Here is a 17,121-nt window from a genome sequence, read left to right on the forward strand (position 1 = left end):
TTCAAATGCTGGAACATCGGAGGAGGCTCTTCACCTCCTAGAAGCGGGCGCTGCTCCTTAACTAAAGAACTGAACGCTGGCCCTTTATGCTACCTTGTGTACAATGCACCAAAGAGGCTCCAGAGGTAATGGCTCCGGAGCTAATGGCACATTGCGTAGAGCAGGGCAAGGGCAAGTGAAGGTGAGCCGAAGCAAATTCTCCGTGGTCCTTTTTCCAGGAAAGCATGCTTTTAAAGAGAGAGAAAGAGAGAGAGAGAAGGAGAGGATTAAAGCTGATATTAAAGCCGACCAAGAGAGGTGAAGGAGGAAGAAATGGAGAACTAGAAGTTGATCTTAGGCACATTTACTTAAGAAAAAGCTTCACTGGTTTTAACAGAATCTGTTAGAACACTATAAAAAGGCACCGAGGATGGTAGCTGAGGAGGACAATATATATCTGGGATGAAAAGAACTGCCTTGCTGGGGGGATCAAACTACCCCCCAGCCCAGAATAGATAACCAGATAGATAGACAGACAGACACCCTTGGATAGATACCAGATACCAACCGGATACCAGCCAGATAGATACCCCTGGCAGCTGCCAGGCAGGACACTGATCTTTTCAAAATGCAAGCTGAGAAACTGCATCTCCCATATCCTCCTTTCAACAAAGTCTCTAAACAGAAAACCACCAGATACGAGGAAGGAAAGGTGAGCTAGATACCCTTGGCGACACCTTTCTTGGTGAACATCAGGTTGCCTTGCCTATTTAGGTTGTTTAATGATTGGTTTCACTTTAAAAAATAAACAGGGAATGGCATCCCACAGGGCAAAGTGTCGGCCTGTAGCATTTTTATTTACCAGCCCTTCAGGGGGAACCAGAGGGCTGATAATCCAGCATCCTGGACGTGTGTGATGAGAAGGTATGCCCGGAGAGATCTCACCAATGGGTCTTCTGTTAAATGGAGGCTTCATCTTTGGACAGCCAGCCCCTCCCGGTGGTAGCCATTTTGTGAAAGAGCCCACAACATGCTTTCAAAATTGCACATCTGCTCACCAGCCCCCGCCCCTGCAAGGCATGGACCTTTGGCTCTACTTTACTGTCTGTATTGTACCATCCACAGGATATTGCTTATCCTTGTGCTATGGAAAGGGATTTAATTTTCACCCCTTCCTTCCCCTGACTTGCTTTCCAAATGCTCAACATCTGGATTCTCCACCTAATTTGGCTCTGGACATTTGAGCTGCTAAAAGATTTCATTCTGTGTGCCAGAGAGGGATGTTTTGTGGGGTGTTCATGGAGATTTGAAAAAGTTTTAATTAAGGACTTTGGTTACTATCCTGTAAAGCACCTGGGGAAGGTGTGTTGGTAATGAGGACTGGCCTCCCTTTGCATCCAAATTCTCTAGGATTCCCAACTCCCAAGTGAGAAAATGAAATGGGCTGGGCTGTTAGGAGCAGCCAGATGTGCAGAAATTGGTTGATGATCTGGAAGACCCTCGTGCTGATGTGAAAGGCACAGCTGTGGCGGCTGGTTGAAACCCTAGCAAGTTGCCGGCCTCCCAGCCAACAACCCATTGCTTTAATGTACTGTTTGGAAGGCTGATGGGGAGGTCATTAGAGAAATGCACATTTGCTGTGAGCATCCCCAAGCAACTTGTCTGAAAGGGGCAACAGAAAACAGTTCCAAAATGTGTAGAAACTATTTCGCTCATGCAGAGCATAATGGTTTGGCTTGAGTATTTCCCCAGCCTGATTTCCTGGATCAGTGAGAATGAACTTCCTGGCCTTGGACATTGGGGTGAGGACAGGGAGGGTGCAAAGGGGCTATATTGTGTAGCATATGGGATGACTTCATCCAAGAGAATGCATTTTTAATAGCATTGCTGAAGGGAGAATGCTAGAAGACGCAGCTGAGCACACAAGTTAGACTTGGAAACCTTTCCTTTTAATTTCTTAAATTTCTGGACGCTGAGGGTAGAAAGCGCTGGGGCAGGGAAGGAGATGCTGACTGCAGAGCAGTGTTTCTCAACCTCGGAAACTTTAAGATGTGTGGACTTCAACTCCCAGAATTCCCCAGCCATCTTTGCTGGCTGGGGGATTCTGGGAGTTGAAGTCCACACATCTTAAAGTTGCCAAGGTTGAGAAACACTGCTCTACAGGGAGCAAGATTGGAATTTTCAGCCCTTCTATTGCGGGCTGAGTTTGTACGCCTGTATTTAAGCTTTCTCCAAGTCAAGGAGAATTGCATTACTACTATTTGGTTGTTCGGTCAGCAAATTTTGCTGGCACAACTGTGGGGAGGGGGCTTTGGGAACTGCAAAAAAAAAGGGGGGGCGGGGGCATGCAGGTCTGTCCTGTGCATTGCTCACTTCAGTCTGAAAGGGACAGTACCTGTTTTCATCTCTGGTCCAACGGAGACACGAGAAAGCTCAAACTTAGAAGATGCTATAACCGATCGAATCCCTGGCATGTCCTCAGTGCTGACCGATGTGGTGGGCTCACAGGACACATTAACCCTAAATCTGAATGAACAAGCTACAATGATGGCATTTACAGAACATGCGATGGCCAAGCAAATAACTACATTTACCAAGTTTGCATGACATGGCTGCCCACGAGTCCCCTACTCCTGGAGAACTGGCTCACTTCCATCTACCAGCATTGCACATAACTCAGTCACACATCCTTATATTTCACAACCTAGGTTCTCTAAGCATCTGCAAAGTAGGTGGGGAAGCTGTCCCATTTTATCTATTTTTCCTATTTTTCCTGAATATTATTTTAAAATTTCATGGTGGCACAATTAGGATCAGTGCCTTCTCAGACAGAATCCAGGAGGTAACCCAACGCCTCCTTTTTCTGTACATTTTTCACCCTTCCCTGGGGTGGCCACAGGTGTGTGTGTGTGTGTGTGTGTGAGAGAGAGAGAGAGAGAGAGAGGGAGAGAACTGAAATGATCATAGAAATGCAGTGCCTAGAAAGGTTCTATTTTTGCAGGACCTCTCTAGGACTTTGGCTTGAACATGGATGTTGGAAGAGGCAGGTAATCTTCTGATAAGTCAAGTGCATTACACTTATAATGTAATAATGTAACTAAACTAAGAGAGACTTAGTTTAGCTCCAAAGACTTCTTGTCTGCTTGGAGGTTAAACGAACTCCCTCAAGGTTAATTAGTTGGGTCAATGCACTGGCTTCTGGTGTTCATATAACATGCTACCTATCCCCTTCCTGCCATGACCTAGTTAAGCAGGACATGAGAATAGGGCTAATGTGGCTTATTGCAGTGTCATTGTTCACATAACATGTCTGGTTCAAAAGGCTGGGCTCTCACAACAATCTGTACCACATACTATCCAACATTACTTCCACCTGGTCTTGTGCACTGTAGGAAGTCAGATGCCCCATCTTCCCAAGATTTTATGCAGACACCTTTCTCAGTCCTAGCAGAAGGAGCCAGGACTGAAACCGGCATCTTCTACATTCAAAGCATGTTCTCTACCTCTGAACTGCACCTTCCTCTCTCCATTAACAATTAAGTCAACCCGTAGATTATTTAGTGCAAGGGGAGGTCTGCACTGAAGGATTTTTTAACTATGATATTTTATTCAATCATAAAGTGTAGCAGATGACCTTCAGCCAGTCGTTAATCTACTTCCTAGGGTTGTGGTAGAGATCAAATTGAGGGGGGAAGGGAGAAATCATATTCATTGCCACGGGCTCCCCTGAGATGTATGTGATTATTAGGTATTGATTTATTTTTAAATCTTCCTGAGTTGCCCACTCCAGTTTAGAGTTCTAGGTAGCTGATAAAATTCACAGAGCCTTTACAAATTAAAGTCACAGGTGGGATTTCAAAGACCATCTACCTTTCCATTTGCATGTATTTATTTATTGGGTTTTCATCTGATCTTTCATTCAGGAGCTAAAGATAGTGTACTTAGCACACACACATGTGCACACACACACACGCACACACATTTTCTCCCATAACAATCCTGTGAGGCAGATTGGGTGAGAGAAGGTGACTCGCCTGAAGTCACCAAGGCTGAGGTGGATTTGAATCCAGTTCTCCCTTGTTCCGATCCAACCCTTAATCTTTACATGCCAACTCCATGTGGCCCTGCTTCTGGTTTAGAACTTCAAACGAAGGAACTACTCCCTCCCCTTATCAAGCTGTTCATCCCATCAAGCTGTCCTTCTTAATGTTTAGACCAAAACCATTGCTGCAATTTTGTTGTTATGTTTTGCTGTGCTGTGTTATTTGTTAGGTATATCCTGCCTTTCCTCCAGAAGACAGGAGCTCTTAGGAGAAATAAAATGGAGATCTCACTTCATCGTATCCCAATATGTAAGGTGTAAGATAGGTTGAGCTGAGAGATAGTGACTGGCTCAAAATCACGTAGTACATTTCCAAGCCTTAGGGCAGATTTGAACCTGGTCTTTCATCCTTAGCCCAACACCTTCACCAATACGCCACACTGGTTCTGGAGCAACAGGAAAGCAATTTGCACCCCTTAGTATATCATAATTCATTCAGCTTTTCCTTGTCAGGCATGGTCTCTGTCCTTGTTACCATCTTTGGACAATAACCGTAGAATAATGATAATCATATATAAAGGGTTCAGGAAAGACAGAACTCAACTGGGTCTATTTACACTCTTATAAGTAGTTTGGTTCAGGAAGAGGACCAGACTCTTCTTCAAGAATCTTTTACCTTCTTATCTCCTAGCTGAATTTGCTTCCATTCAGGTATCACAACAGGAACGTTTCAAAAACAGCGTCTGGGGAATAGGTCCTTGCCCTACCTTCACTTGCACTCCACTTCACTATGTACAGATCTGAAAATGATTCATTCTTCACACTGTGGTATCACACTTCTTTAAGTAGGTTGGCCTAAGGGTTTAATCCACCTATGTTGGGTGACAGCATTACATCTTTCATTGTGAATCATGTTCTTGTCCATGTGGAAACAGGAAGAGCATATATTGGACCATGTGGTTCCCATCATTCATACAAATATAGATGCAAATGTATAAAGGATGTTTGTTTCTGCATACTTGAGTGTTAATTTGATGTAATTTAATTTAATATGGTAGCATCTAGCACAAAATAAATAGCTCAGTGAGCCACAAAACTGAATTTCATTAATCTATCAGTCTACTCCAACCATACTCAACTTGTTGTCCTCCAGATGAACTGAGAGTGCACTGTCCAGAATTCCCACCCAGCACCATTCTGGCTGGGAATTCTGGGGCTAGTAATCGCAAAATATCTGGAGGGCACCAGATTGTGGAAAGCTGAGCTATTCATTCAAACAGGTTCAGAGTAACTTCTTTTCCATCCTCTCCTCAGCAGAAAACACAGAGAGCTCTGTTGGATCCATCTGAAAGCCAAGCTTGTCCAGCATTCATGGGGAATGTTCACACATCAAGTCAAGTTCTCTTTGTTGACCAAGCCACAAATTGGTTGGAGTTCAAAGAGTATACTAAGCCATAAAAATTGGTTTATAAATTGCATTGGCTGGGTTTGCTAAGCAAAAACCAGACAAAGTCAAGATGGCTTAGCATGTAATGTAAATGAAGTCACAGGGGCCAGACTGATGCTCCCGAGTAGCCCACAAACTGGAGAAAAAACTAGAAGTCCTTCCAATCAAATAGAGTATGTCCTCTATACTTTATTCAGGTGAAAGGACTTCTAGTTGAAGTCTACCTTTCAGATGAAGAACCAGGAGAAGGGAGAGAAGGGGTCTTGAAGCTGGCCATTGGAATTAGCATCTGGGCAACTCCCAGAGCAGGTAAACAGGTCCCTGCATTAAGGTTGCTTTTCTGACACGAACCTTCGTAACGCTGCTTAGCACATTTTCCAATCCATTTGGACAATGTCCTCTTTCTTTCAATGTATCATTTCCTTAACAAAATGCTGTTCTTTAACAAAATGCTGATTACAGTTTCTGCTCTGACTTATGTACTAGCAGTACAATTGTTTCTAGAAGTGGATGTATTTTCACTGTTGTAGAACCAGTTTTGCAACACTTTCCTCCAATTTCCATTAGTGACCAGAATCTCTTATGTCTCCCCACTTGGCTGCCTTCTCCTAACTTGTTGCAACTCTTAAGTTGCAACCACCAGAGGAGGGTAACATATTTTGAGGCTGAAACATCTCTGTCCCTGAATGGATCTGTTCCGCTTGGGAATGGTGGTCAGAATAACCTGCTTCAAGGCTTGACTACTTTGAAGAAGATGGAATGCCTGTTCCAAGGCTGAACTGAGTCATTTGGGGGTTGAGATGTTTCAGCTTTGAAATCTTTAGCAGCCACAACTTTCCAAGACCCCCTTTCAGTAAGGTTGACACCCACAGAATCCATGCAAAAGTTAGTGTCTGACTCCCCAGTTTCTGGACTGAGTGGGTTCTTTTTTTGATCAATGACCTTTCCATCCCAGAAGGTCTTGAGATCCTTGAGAAATTTAAATGTTATATTGCTCTCTCTCTCTCTTTTTAAAGGTGGGGTCACTGCTCCTATTTTCCTTCTTATTTCTGAAAAAAAGGTGCTCTTGAATTGCCATGTTTTGCTGCCCAATTTTCTTTGCAGGGGGAGTCTTGTGGCTCATGGGTAGCCCACCACTGGTACAGAGCCTCCATGACATGGGAGAACATTCTTGCATCTTCTTGCTTTTAGCTTAATTAAAAGCCAAGTCTTTCTACAGCAAGTGGAGACTGGTTAAGAACCCTTCTCTTGGAATAAGTCCACCTCCAGATGCTGGACACTTCCTAGCAGCTGTCACTTCTACCGTGTACCCAGATAATTCCTTGAAATCATGCTTTAACTAGGTTGGCCATGTGCCTCACTTTAGAGGACAGTCTTTATTTAAAGTGCTGTCAAAGTAGAGGCTGCTGCTTCAAAGCATCTTCCACTGAAAGATTTAAAAACAGGAAAAGAGAGAGCAAATTTCTCACCAGCAGGTAGCACTGCTCACTGGGCTACTCTTTTCTTCCCTGCAATGGAGAAATGTATTCAGCTTTTCCTTCCATTATAATCATTAACTCCAGATTTAAATCTAGACCTGCAAATCACCCAATCCCATTTTTTAAATGCAGATCTAAGACCTCTTGTGTGTGGTGTTGGGAGGGAGCATTTTTTCCTTTTGCATGTGGTTGTGTGTGTGCGTGGTGTGTTTGTGTAAGGGACAATCTCACTTCAGCTTTAGATCTAATTGTTTGCCGTTCCCCCATAATACTGGCCCAAAGAGTGCAATACACTCAAGCATTTGCTGCAGTGCAGAAGTTGCCAGCTTCATCTCCAGCAAGGTTCGATGGAACAGCCTCATGCTTGTTTGTAAGGCAAGCTTGGTAATTCCAAAAGTCACCTTAAGAGCTACACTGGACATGTAGGGGGAAGAGGAGGAGGAGGAGGATGGTTTTTACTCCATCAGTTTCCCAGTTGTTTTGCCCTTGCAGAACATATATCAGATTTCCAGAACTTCAAGTCCTCCAAATAAACCATGTTAGCTTGGGAATTTTGAGGGTTACAATCTCACCCATCCAAAGGGCACCAGGTTGGGGAATGATAGCATGCATGCACCTAATGCAATAAGTTGCCTTCAGCCTAAGAAAAGGCTTTCTTGGCAGCATTTTTTCAGAAATGGTTTGCCATTGCCTCCTTCCTGGGGCTGAGAGGGAGGGACCGGCCCAAGGGCACCCAGCTGGCTTTGTGCCTAAGGCAGGACTAGAACTCACTGTCTCCTGGTTTCTAGTCCAGCACACTCACCATTAGACCTAACTGGTTCTCATATATATTTGGTGCCTTCAAGTCAGCCTTGACCCTTGGCAACTACATGGAGAAATCTCTGCAGTTTTCCTGGCACCATTTTTTCAGAAGTGGTTTGCCATTGCCTCCTTCCTGGGGCTGAGAGAGAGTAACTGGTCCAAGGGCACCCAGCTGGTTTCATGCCTATGGCAGGACTAGAACTCACAGTCTCCAGTTTCTAGTCTGGTACCTTTAATCGCTGCACTAAACTGACTCCCTTGATGAGATTTATATATATGATTTACAACTCAGCAATGGAAAGTGATCCTCCATGAATGATCTAGGACCATATAATTCCTGCCTGCAGTTCAGGGCCCAATGGGGTTACGCACCAACAATTTTGTGCCTCAAGGCAGTGGTGAAAGTTCTACTGGCAGCAGAAAAAAAGCATCCATCAGAAAATTACCTCTGTTTGTATAATGAACCTTTCCAGTACCACATATTTTCATACCAAGCAAGAAATGAAAACACCATTCAAAAACCCTATCTGAAGCTAACCTACATTTCACACCAAGAAAGAAGTCCAAAGTCATGGTCAATGGTGAAAATTAAGTCAATATGCATCTATTTGCATTCTTCTTTCCACTAATTATGGAGATAAACAAAGCATTGATTCCCACCCTACCGGTTTCCTGCCCTGTCAAACCCCACTTTTTTCACTCGCAAGGGCTTTAGAACTGACACCCACCCTCATAAATACATACACCCATATATCCCTTCCCACCCATTGCCCTTAAGTTTTCAATTTTATATTTGTATTGTTGGTCAATGTTATATTTGTAATGTTGGTTAAAAACTCTACCTATGGAGATTATGGCCTAAAACCAGTGTCATATATGGCATTGGTGTGATGACATTGTGCAGCAGTAGTGGAGCCAGACCTCTGCAGGAAAAACAGTGAAACATGAGCCACCTCTAGTTCTAGAGCGAGAAGGGGCATGGTGGCTCAGCGGTTAAGACGCCAGGCTTGTCCACCAGAAGGCTGCAAGTTTGGCGGTTTGAGACCCGAGCGCCGTGCGACGGAGTGAGCTCCCGCACTCGCCCCAGCTCTTGCCAGCCTAGCAATTCGAAAGCATGCAAATGCGAGGAGATAAACAGGTACCACTTCTGGGGGAAGGTAACAGCGTTCCGTGACTATCATGCTGGCCGCATGACCGCGGAAGTGTCTTCGGACAACGCTGGCTCTTCGGCCATGAAATGGAGATGAGCACTGCCCCCTAGTGTCGGACACGGCTAAATGGGAACCTTTACCTTTTTTTTAGTTCTAGAATATGAAGAAAAGGTAATTCTCTCTCTCGCTCTCTCGCTCTTTCTCTCTCTCTCTCTCACACACACACACACACACAAACCCCTCCACCTTAGCTTTCCTTAGCTGGCAAACCATGGGAATGTTATCACTATTCATATCACACCAGCTGACCAAATAATTCCACTGAACACCGTATAACCCATTTTCATTGTTTGAGAACATTCCAACATTCCAAGCCTTAATGGGCTATAAAAGATACTCAACAGATCCTAGCTCATCTCTTTGAGTTGTTTCCCTTTTGCACACACTGGAAACCCTGATTGACTTGCGCTACGGATGGCCCAGAATTCTGTTGTCTGCAACGCTGCCTGCCTCGCTTCAACTGCATCTTCTTGGGATGAGTTATTCCTAAGCATCATGGCCTATATTTGTCAGATTTTCCTCTGCCCAAAGTCATGTGATTTCACTAAGCCAGTATGATTTTCAGGACAAGAAAATACATTCGGTTTGGTTTGGTTTACGAAAGCAACAGAATCAATGTCAGGAAGCATCTGTACTTAGTTGGTGACATGTCCCTTTATATAATTATTTTAGCATAAATTCTCCTGCCTTCTCAGTGAAGCTTCTTGAAAGGGCTTTACTTGTGAAGATTAGGGAACCTGAGAAAGGGCACAGAATTGGCCTTAAATTACCAACCAGAATAAGGAAGACTGGGGCAGGAGAGAGAGCGAGCTAAAAGCCTATCCACATAGTACGATGTTTCTCAGCCTTAGCAACTGTAAGATGGGGGGACTTCAATTCTCAGAATTCCCCAGCCAGCCATGCTGGCTGGGGAATTCTGGGAGTTGGAGTCCACCCATCTTACAGTTGCTGAGGCTGAGAAACACTGGCATAGTAGGACAAATCTTTCCAACCATTCCCCTTGATTTATATGGTCTGCAGTTGGAGAAAGATGACATGGCATCATCATATGGTTATGACTGAGCTTTCCCCACATCTGGTCTCCTTTCCAGCTTTCAGACCAGAGGACTAGCATAGTGTTCTTCAAAAAAAGGAAGGAAAGGTTGGGATGCCTAATTTTCCAACAGGTCCCTGGTTTTGTGCTTCCATAGCGAATGTGGTGATAGACAGTACCCTCAGCATTGTTTTTACCTGCTTATCAACCAGGATTCATGTCCAGGTGGAAATCAAGCGTACGCACATGGAAGAGAACCTAAAGCATGTTATGGGAGTCATCACTGCAAAGCCAGTAGCTGAGAGAAATCCTATACAGATAAGCATGGCATGATCCTTCACATCCCCCACAGAAACAGACCTTTGCCCCTGAGAAAGTATTCACATGCTCTGGGTCAGTGGAACAAGAGGACAATCCGTTAATCATTTCCCAAGATGAGCGGGTCCTCGGCACTGAAGGCATTCTCAATGAGTGATGAATAATGGAGACCTCAGGTTGTTTAATGGCAAGATGTGATACAGATGTACCCGGATTCCCCTCAGAAGGTGTTGGTAGCCAGACAGGTCAACCACAGGACTCAGATGACAAATGATTAAGCATGGCATCCCATTAACCCAGCAGCTTTTTGGAATTGGCAGAGCACTGAAAACTATTTCCGAGTCACAGCAAACGGAGAGTTTTTACCTGGGTGGACATTAATCTCTGGGACCAGATCTGGACATGGTTGTGTGATGATGCAGTGAAATGCTGTCCTCTGAACAAGAAGCGTTGCAAAGGGGGTGGGTGGGGAGGGGAAACAGCTGTTACAGGGACATATATATATATATAGCCAGAATCAGGAATCAAATAGGTCTGGGGTGAGTGACTTGCTTTATAGTGTATCATTCCCCCAAGGAAAATTATTCCTGTGAGGGAGAATGGATGGACCAAACAAACAGGGGAGGTGGGAGTGGGGAGAAGAGGGAATTAAAGGGGAAAAAATCACATCATCAAACAATGGCCAGCTCCCTCCATCCCCAGACAGATGCATGCATGTTCCCCCTCGCCCACTACATGCGAGCTAGCATGTGTGATGACACTGCTGGTGTGGGCCACAGCAAAGAGCCAAACCCTCGGGGATCTGTGAGTAGCACAGCACAGAGAACAAGAGGGCTGGGAAGCAGACGCCACATTCGGGGAAGGAGAAAGAGAAGCCAAGTGTCTTGTGTATGGTCGAACAAGAAGGGTTGCAACGAGCAAGTGATTCACTGAGATCCGTGGAAAAGGTGCCCGAAGCGGGAGGCTGCCCCTGACATAGGAGACGTTGGCCAGGACCCCCAAGCTCTTTGATTTAAGCAGTTAGCTTTTAGTTCTTACCTAAATTTAACCATTTGGGGGCCTGCCTCCCCCCAATTCACCAGAATTCTGAGGATAGAGGGCTGTCACTCAGACCAGAGCATTGGAGCGCATGCCAAATGTGGATGTTGCATTTCATCCCACTTGTATGGAAGTGGGGAGAGAGAGAGGGAGGGAGGGAGGTGGCAGGGGGTGGGAAGGAACCTCCTACAGCCTTCTTACTCCTCCATTTTGTCTAGGGAAGCAAAATGGAAGAGGGGAGAGGGAGTCCCTTTTGCCCCGACTGCCTGCCTGGGGTCCCATCCTCTAGGACTGCCCCCTTTTCGGAGAATAAACCTCACCGAGAAACAAAGGAGTTCATGTCCAGAGGGGTCTATGTATCATCTGCAATGGGCTTTGGAGAACGAGTCAAAAGCTGCATTTTTATTCCCTGGCATCCATGCATGGGTGTCTGTGTGCACATTTTGCAGACATGCACACACGCCCCCCACTTCCAAGTGCAACAGTCTGAGGGGGAGGTCTGTTTCATAGGACTGCGCCAACACTCCAGTTTGAACTATAAAGAAAGTTTCAGGCAGGGGAGAGGGAGAAAAATCAGGGCCTTCAAGGGTCAATTCAGTATTTCACTCTCGCCTTTCCTATTCCCTTCGATATCCACTGCCATGGCAAACCCCACCTTGGTGTTATGCTCAATACAGTACGGAGACCTTTTAACAGTCGTGCAAACTCCCCAAAGAGGCATCCAAGTGTGTGTTTATATTCCATTTTATATGAGGAAGTAGAAATAAATATTCCATGGTTCAGGCTGGACGGTAGAAGCCAGTCCCCTCTGTGCAGGGAGAGAATAACCCTGATCATAATATAGGATGTGTATTCAGAAAGCTGATAGGTCACAGGCATGGGATAGAGAGCGTTTAATGGCCACCCGACACTCCACATCAGTAGCGCCTCTCAAAGAAAAAAAAATGTCTTTTCATTCACTCAAATGGGAGAGGAGGTAGGGGATGGGAAAGCCGGGGAAAAAATAATCTAAAACAGCAGGAATACAACAATAAATGGGGGAAAACAGCAATAGAAAAAGCACACTAGGGTTAATATAGGAAAACTAGTTCTTTATTGAGAGATTGTATATTAGTATTAGTGGAACTGTGTCGTAACAATGTTGTCATGCACACAATACAAAAGGCAACGGGCCCACCATGCCGTGAAAAGGCAACAAAACAAGAAGCAGCATAAAATGAGTAGATGTATAGGCTACTGCACATTACATTTCAGCAGGTATGTCTCTACAGAGAGATTTACAATCAGAAACTAGGTAATGTAAAAAAATACAGACCATGCTTCAGTTTTAGTACAAGAAAAAAGGAAGAGATACACAACCAAAGGATATCTGGATACAGAAAAAAATTTACCCACAAAATAAGAACAGGAAGTAAAAAATTCAGCACAGCAGAAAGAAATGTTATCCCTGTTGAATGGAACACCATTTTGCTCAATGATTATCCGCTGTCTCTACCCTCTTTGGTGCCGTGAGCTTTTCCCTTCCCTGCCCCACCTTGAAAGCCACCTCTGTGGAACCGAAATGTCCCTACTGGATCAGTGTGCCAGGTGAGGGCGGCCAAAGGGCCCGTGCCAAATTTAGAGGCTGGAAAGAAAGAGATCAGATCGGCAGGATGTTTCATTGGGGCCAGCTTTCTAAGAAAATATTGGAAGCCCAATTGCTGGAAAAAAAATGCTATTTTAGCCTGGAGGGCGTATGTTTCTGTGTGTGCGTTCACATGTAATATGCAGTGTGCCAAGATGCAGTATCCTTTTGTGTGCACACTGGAAAGCTTTCCTGTTATCAGCAGGCAAATAAATTTACCCATTCTTTGCTCTCATGGCCCAAGTGACACGGTATGCCTGTTCTTAGTGGCCAGGTTGTAAATCTACTTCTTTTTAAGAGCAAAGATTTCCTTAACTGAAAAGCTAATCTCAATTTGAAGAGGAAACCAAGGTCCAAAACAATAACAGAGGCTGAAGCGGAGATTTCTGTAGTGTTGATCAAACTGAGCACCACAATGAAAGCAAAATGAATCCACTTAACAGGAATTTACAGTGCAAATGTATTTCTCTAAACAGGATGAAGATACAAAAAAATGGCGTTATAAAACTAGAGCTATATTGGAAATGGCCTGTTTTTTTTCCTAATCTACAACAATGACAGCTAAAGAGAAACAGGATTGAACAATCAGTCTGTCTACCATTTTTTTTAATTTTCACAAGAAGCTTGGTGGTTTAAGGGCTTCAGTTTTAAGCGTCAGTATCCTCTCTCAAACAGACTTGGATAATCCAATGCCACACGCCCAGAATCTTGGCTTCTAAGTGGGTGTGTTCTGCACTTAACAAAACCCAAAGAGGAGCGAGATCTGTTGTCTCTTCCGAAACAAAAGCAATTTTTTTAAAAAAGCAGAGTACAACCCATTTTTATCCCCACCTCACAATAATTCATGCTGAAATTACATCCTGCCCGTTTATTTTTTAAAAAGTGTGATTTGGATGAAGGTCACATTTTCATCAACGTTATCTCACTGAGACCATCATTTTTGGACAGAACCAGTGGTGAAATGGCTTTATGTTTAATCTTTTCCCCTGCTTCCAGGCCATACAAGGATAAGGAACAGGAGGGAGAAAATCATTTAAAATTCTTATCGGTCCAGATTTGCCTCCCTCTCCCCTTCCCCTCCCCTCCCCTTTAGGTCTGCAGAACAGAGAAAGAGGATACTTCAGCTTAAAATGCCAGTGCGTTCCTCAGATGGGTACAGGAAATGGTTAAAGAAAGGGGTGGGGTGTCAACATTAGAGCTAAAATGCAGAGCCAGAGAACTACAAGGCATAGGGCAGCAGGTGGACCATTCACTGATCTGCACAATGAAGAAACTAAATAAAGAAATAAAAACAATAAAGGAAGAACAAGTCGGATCAATGCAAAAAATGCCCATCATCCCATCATCACACTAAAGGAGGCTGCCGTTCAAGAAAGCATAATGCCAGAATGTGCAAAATTAAGCAGTTATGTTATACATGTACAGTGGGGAGAAGGGAGAGGGGCAGGGGGTGGGAGGGAATTGCTGGACCTCCGGCTGACTCTGACATCTACAGGACCATCCTCCACCTTTTCCCCTGGCAGGGATCGGATGGTGGCCTTAAAACGAAACAGGTTTCCCAAAAGGTTTAACCCAGGTGAGGAGAACGGGCAGGCAGGATTCTGCTCCTTGATTTAAAGCTTTCTCCTTTTAGGGTTTATAAACGGTCCCCACTTTGGTGCAAATGGAACAACATCTATTATTGGCTTCTTAGGTAAAGGGAAAGGTCTGGGGGGGAGGGGTCCACTCTAGCAGGGAGGTAGGAAGGGGGATTTTGAGAGGACAGCCTGAATCTCGTGGTGGGGGGAAGGAAAGAATGATGATAGCCAAATGTATTTTGGATTCTGACGGAAAAGGAAATAAAAAGGATGAAAAAAGAGCAAAATGGGGAGGAATTAAGACTGGAGTCCTTTGTGTTGCCTATGGGAAATGGGTGGAACAGAGAAATATATGCGGGAAAAATATGCACATATACACATCCCATATTAAAAGTCACTTGGAAAAAAAATACTGTCGTCCCTCTAAACCAGAGGTCTGATTTGGATTTCTCTAAGCAATTGTGGGCCATCTCGGATTAAAAGCGCAGCGAAATAGTTTGGTTGGCCACACGGAAGCTAGAAAAATGTTAAAATCCCAAAAGGAGGAAAGGCGTGCTGGTGGCGGAGGAGGAGGAGGAGGCGGCGGCAATAACGGGGGCGGGAGGGGGACAAGGGGGAGAATGCACCTCCATAGCAAACCACAACCGGAACAAAAAGCGGGGGGGGGGCAGAGCCTTCCCCCTGAAAGGAATCAAATCCACTGGAGAAGCCAATATAAAAATAGATCCCCGGACGGGGAGGGGTTAAGCAGAGTTCACAAGGAGGCAGAGGAAAAGTGGGGGGGAGGGGGAAGGGGCGCTTCTACCCGTCACAAAGCTTCCCTGGATCCAGAGGGGATCCAGATCAATGATCGCGATCACCCCCCTCCACGGAGCGACCCGTGCAAGGGTGCAGCAGGTATGCACGCCTACGGGGCCTCCCCACCCCCGCCGCCCAAAACGGCTGGCCACCAGCTGGGTTGCGGAGAAAGGGGCAGCTCGCTCTCCTCGCCGGCAGCGACCTATTCTTGTTAGGCGGAGGGGCTGGGGAGGGGTTCAGCAGGGGATGTAAAATGGAGAGAACCGGAGGGGGGGGCAAGGAGGGGAGGGGCCACCCATTCTTCTCTACCGAGGAGGGAGAAGCAGCCCCGAAGCGCAACCCCCGCTCTCCGGCGCGCCGAAGCCCGGATCCTCCGGCCAGAGCCCTCCTCCGCTCCGGGATTGCTGGAGGTCCCCTTCCCCGACCCTCCTTCCCGCGCCCCGCCTCGACTCGCAAACGCCCTCCAGCCCCAGGGTTCTCGGTCAGCCCCCCCCGCCCCCCACCATCGGCCTCCGGTCGCTCTGCCCGAGCGCCCGCGCACCTTTTGTCCGCCCCGCCGGACCTCCCTTCCTTTCCAAGCCCCCCCGCTCCCCTCTCCGGCCGCCCCTCTCCTCGGCGGCCCCGCTCGCATCTGGGGGAGGGGGCGCTCGGGCGGGAGGGGGGCGTTTGTCCCTTTCGCGGGACCCCTCGCCTCGCCCAAGACACGCGTTCGCGTCCTCCCTCCCCGTCCCTCCCCGAGCGCGCGCTCTCTTCTCCCCCACCCACCCCGCCAGCCCCGGCTCTCTGACCCCCAAGGAAGGCGTTCACACGACCCCGGGTGCCCACCGAGCGTGGCCCGGGCTCGCCCCGGGCGCCGGGCCGGCAGGCTCGCCGAGAAAAGACACTATAAAGAGATACCTCTGTTTCGCACAGAGAACACTGGAAGAACAAGATAGCCGACGTGAACCAAAACCATCCTGCCCGGCGGCGGCGGCGGCGGCGGCGGCGGTCCCCGCGGCTGATCGCCTCCTCGGCTCTCCCCGGCGCGCTGCTAGCCCCGGCTGGAGGCGGCCGTGCCCCGCGACGGCGGCAGGCGGTCGGGCAGGGCCGCGCTCGGCTGCTCCCGGAGAGGCGGCTGGGCGGCGGCGGCTGCTGCTGCTGCTGCTGGCGGCGGCGGGCTCCGGGAAGACAGACGGCCCATGGAACTGGTTCCTCGCCGCTCCCCTCGATACATTCAAATGTGGAGCTGAGCCCGCAGCTGCTCGGCTCACAAAGGGGACTGCAGCCAATGACAGCCGGGGCCTGGCGCCGAGCGAGGGGGCTGCGTCGCCGCGCGCCTCCCCGCCCCGCCGCCGCCGCCCGCACGCCCGCCCGCGCGCCCGCCTCCCCGGCCGGGGGAGACCCAATCAGGCGGGCGCGGGGAGGGGCCGCGGCCGCCCGCCCGGGGAGCCCCCGGCGCTGCTGGGAAGAGAGGCCGGGAGCCCGCGGGAGGGGAGGGGAGGGGAGGGGAGGGGAGGGGGCGGGGGGAGGGACCCGGGACGCAGCCGCCGCCGCAGCAGCGCCCACAGCAGCTGCCACCGCCGGCGCGCTGGGACGCAGCAGCCGGGAAGAAAGCGAAGCCCCGCGCCCGCGCCCCCCCCCCCCCGCCAGCCAGCCGGCGGAGGAGCCTCCGGGGGTGGCCGGAGAAGGCGGCGGAGCGGGCAGGGCAGCTCCGCCCGTCCCCGCCGCTCGGGCCAAGCGCAGGTGCGCGCGGCGGGGCGCCTCCGGGGTTCCGGCTGGCGTGCCCGAGGCGGAGC

Source organism: Candoia aspera, chromosome 2 (assembly GCF_035149785.1).
Source record: "Candoia aspera isolate rCanAsp1 chromosome 2, rCanAsp1.hap2, whole genome shotgun sequence".
NCBI classification, from domain to species: Eukaryota; Metazoa; Chordata; class Lepidosauria; order Squamata; family Boidae; genus Candoia; species Candoia aspera.